The following is a 4655-nucleotide window of genomic DNA, read 5'->3' on the forward strand; positions in this document are numbered from 1 at the left end:
GGAGAAATTGATCACATCAAGATGTCTGGAGAGTCCTCAAATATGTAGAAATTAAACAAAACACTTCTAAATATTCCGTGGGTCAAAGAAGAAACAACAAGACAAACAAGAAAGCTTTTGAGCTGAATGACAGTGAAAGCACAACCTGTCAAAATCTCAGGCTGAAGCTAAACAGTTCGGAGGGAAATGTATGGCTTGGAAGGCCGGGGTTAGGGGAAGACACCCTCGCCCTGGTGGGGGCCGGGAGGGCCACGGCTGCGTGCTCGCGGGGCTTCAGAGAGGCAGGGCCAGGAGCCGGAGGTCAAGTGCAGGGTCTTGAGCAAGGACGGAGCCAGAGGAAAAAATGGGAGCTGTGCGCGCGCGCATGTGTGTGTGTGTGTGTGTGTGTGTGTGCGCGCGTGTGCGCATACATGTGCATGCAGGTCACAGGGCCTCGCGTCCTACAGCTATGCCTGCTGCCTCCAAATAGAACCATGCTATCTGCTCTGTTCCCTGCTAAGCAATGGCTAGGAAAACCCTAGAAAAACAATTTGGCCGGGCCAGTAGAGGAGCATCAGACCTGAGGGGTGTCGGGAGTGGGGGCCTCGCTTGCCCCGGCTCCCACAGCCTCACACTGGAACCAACTCCCTCTGGGTGGGGGCCAGCCCGCCCTGCTGCATTCTGACCTCACAGTGAAATCTGAATAATTGATGCCGCAGTCTAATGTTTCGGCCGATTGTCATAAAGCAAGAAACACAAGCCCAGTGTGTGGCAGACAAGGCCCCGCACAAAGGCTTGTTTTCACGGCCCCTCTCCCCAGCCTCAGGTCTGCGTGGCTCTCTCCCCGGCACGTGATCTGTGACAATCGTCCTGTGTTCTCCCACTCCTCCCTGGGGAGCCAAGGGAGGGATTAGCCGAGGGGTGGCTCTCAGGGGATGCGGGGGAGGCCGCCCCCCGGGGCGTGCGTCATGGGGAGCATGTGCCCAGCTGTTGCTTGATACCCACTTGGCACAGCCTGCCCGGGCTGAGCACCGGCTGCCAGCCTGCTGTAAATCTGTAAACACGGAGCTCACTCTCACCCAAACAAACAGCGCAGACGTCCCCAGAGCCCTGGAGCTCCAGGCACCTGCGTAGAAGTGCGGGTGGGGGCTGGGAGGGGGGAGGAGCGAGGAGGGACTCCCTGAGCCCTAGGCAGACAGGACAGAGCCCTACCCTGTTTATTGCTGGTGCTGGCACCAGGGACTAGACTCATATGTCACACTCCAAGGTAAAGACACGCATGCGCACGTGCGCGCGCACACACACGTTTCCATGAGTTGGGGCAGGTGCTAATCTGAGCTCTTTTGCCCTGTACCCAAAGCCCTGTCATTGAGTCTGAGCCACAGGGGGTCAGCTCATGCCACCCTGGTCACCAGTGGAGCTATAGGTACGGGACAGGTTGCAGCTTGCATTCCTGACAAGGTTTCCCAAATCATTTATTTTTTTAAATCAGATTTAATGGAATAAATAAATAAAACATCAACTGGCATTTAAAAAACAAGTTTACCAAATCACTCACACGTCCCATCTTAGGACCATGGAAACCGGGTAGGCTGAAGTTTAACACCTGCACCAAGTGGGTAGGCAGGGCAGTGGTGTCATTTCTACAGGTTAAAACAGGCAAGGAGGAAAGAGCCAGGCCTTTTCCTAGTGCAGGAGACCAGGCAGTGGAGGGAAGGAGGGACGCACGGTCCCACAGCCAAAGGGCAGCCATAGCCTGCAGCCTGCAGACACTTCAGGGTCTAAGGGAACGGACAGATGGGGAGCACAGACATGAGGGTGACAGACGGCACAAGACGACAGTGCAGGGCCTTTCTTCCCAGTGGAGGGGCCATGTTTTGATTTGCTTTGAAGTATTTTACCCTCTGAGGCCCTGGGTACCTGTGGGGTTTGCAGAGCCTCACAGGTGCCCAGGGCTCCGCTGTGTGGGGGCCGCCTGTGTCCATCCCTGCTGACAAATACCTGAGCCTTCCTTGCCTGGAGGAGGCTGCTGGGCCCTGGGATGTGAGGAGGGCGTCCAGAGCCTTTACTGAGGGGTGGAGGAGACAGGATCCCATGGACACACTGCCGTCCCGTCAGCTTCTCTTACAAAATGCTAATTCAAGGCAACTGTATGAGAAGTCTGAAATAGTGACCACAGAGTGCAGAACCCCCACGACCAGCCACCTCCACCCTACAGCTTTGGGGTGGCTGTCCACCAAGCCAAACCAGCCTGTGGGGCCTTCCTCCTGCCTTCGGGAGACCTGGTGGCATTGTGGAAAACAAAGAGAAAGCAGCACAGGGCCATCCCAGGCAGCCTGAGGTACCCTCCAGGCAGCACAGTGGGAATCAGATCTGGGGGCCAAGGAAGCAGGCCCAACTGGAAGTGCTGGGAGGCTTCTCTCCACCTGCCTCTCCTCTTTAGAGCCCCAGTACCCACTCACCTGCTGGAATAGACTTGCCTCCTACCTCAGGACAACCGGCCAACAGGATGCCCCCAGAGGCAGCCTGTGACCATCGACACTCAGTTATCTCAGAGCACATCTGGAACAGTCCCAGAGGGCACTGGGCTCCAGATGGACGCAGTGCTGTCCTGTGACCTACGTCCCTCTGCACAGGTGTGCCTTCCACACCCCTTCCAGCCATGTCCCTCAGGAAGCAGACTCCACTTGGGATTTCTTTTTTTAAAAATTATTTGTTTATTTATTTGTGTGTGTGTGTGTGTGTGTGTGTGTGTGTGTGTGTGTGTGTGTGTGGCCAGCTCAGCCCACCAGGGGGCGGGACTGGCTGGCATGTGGTGCTGGGGGATTGAACCGCGGTCCCTGTGCTTTGCTAAGCTTGTTCTAAGTAGGTGCTTTAGACCACTGAGCCATCTCACCAGCCCTCCACTTGGGATTTCTTGCCAGCCGTGGCAGGCACCTTGGGCCCATGACAAGAGCATGCCCTGCAGTGTTTGCCACCCTTCCAAGGGCTGTGAGTCAGGAGGGGCCTTCGGGGAGGGAGACCCAGCTGGGGTCCAACATCCTGGCGTGTGTCAGTGGTAAGGGGCTTGGAGCTGGGACAGCAGGCTACTCTGAGCTCTGCACATACAGTGATGAAGAGCGGAGACGGAGCACATCAAGACTAATGCTCCTCCCTGCAGCGTTGAGGAAACCCTAATTCCCTGCATTTGAGGAGAGGGTATTGCAGGACAGAATGCAGAGTGGATCACGCAGAGGACCAAGCTTGGAAGGTACTCATGGAAGTGGGGGGACTCTCAGCTTTGCCAGGCTCTCGAGCATGGTCAGAACCGAGAGGGGAAGGGTAGGGTCCTGTGGCTTGGAGCAGGGAGGTGTTGGCGAGGAGACCCCGGGAGATCCTAGGACTTCAGATTTGTGTGACCAGGTGGGGGGCCCGGAAGTGAGCACCCTGCCTTGGCAGGTCTATGTCCTCCCTGTCCTCCTTGAAGACCAATCATGCCCTCAAGTGGGCAGGTCAGCAACAGGATGCCTCAGACCTACTGCTTCAATATGTTGGAGCGGCCAGACACATCAGAAGAAAGAGTCCAATGTCCGTGCAGCCCGATCAGGAGGTGCTGGGCATGGGAAAGGAGGGAGAAGCTCATTTGTTGTTTTAATTTTTAGTTACTGGACATTACAAACAAAATTTATCATCTCAGCCATTTGTAAGCATTCTGCTGAGTGGCACAAAGAATGCTCACACTGCGCCACAGCCGCCACGTCTCATCCAGCCACAGAACCCTTCACCCGGCAGAACAGAAACTCGGACCTACTGTACACTAACTTTCTGTTCCTCCTACCCTCACCCCTGGGAACTGCCCTTTGCCCTCTTCTCTATGGGTTTGGCTGCTCTGGACACCTGCTCTGCGTGGAGAGGCAGGATGTGTCCTTCTATGATGGGTCTGTGTCTTCCAACATGGTATCCTAAGGTTCTCCAGCCTGCAGCACTGCTGGAACTAGAGGGGAGAAGGGGCTGTAGGCCAGGCTCAGACCTGGCGGCCAGTCATGTGTGGTCCCGAGGGTGCTGCAGCACAGTGGCTAGGACTCGGGATAAGGGCAGAGCCGCCCTGATATGGCCCTGGGGAAGATGTTGAGAGATACTGGCCCGGTGTACTAGGATGACTCCAGGAGTGGCTGAGAGGGGACAGCCACGCTGCACAGAGAAAAATGCCAGGACCACGGGGAAGGTGTGAGAGGCTCTGAGCGATGCCAGAAAGCCCTGGCTGACAGGTGCACCGCCCCTCTTACCAGGGGGCGGTGCGAGAGAGCGGACAATGTGCTGTTGAGAAGGGCCCTCCTAGCAAGGGGCCAAGGGCCAGATGGCAGGGTCTTGACAGGACGGATGGTGAGGCCTCGCTGTTGGAAGCAGGGTGGATGCCACACCGCAGTGCGTAGCCAGCCAGGCAGCAGCCATGGACCCAGCATGCAGACAGCTGAGGTGGGGGCTCCCAGAACCCAAAGTCCAGTGTGGCCAGCTAAACACTGCCCACCTGTGCAACAGATGCCAGCAACATGGGCAACAAGGGGGCAAGAGCACCCCATCCAACCCATAAGTCACACTCCCTTGTCCAGTTCTGATGCTAAGCCAGTCCTCAGACCCAAGACTGAGGTATTGACAGCTCCGTTCTCCAAGGCCAATTTGCCCTGCCACGGCAAGGA

Source organism: Octodon degus, unplaced genomic scaffold (genome assembly GCF_000260255.1).
Source record: "Octodon degus isolate 3935 unplaced genomic scaffold, OctDeg1.0 scaffold00002, whole genome shotgun sequence".
Lineage (NCBI taxonomy): Eukaryota > Metazoa > Chordata > Mammalia > Rodentia > Octodontidae > Octodon > Octodon degus.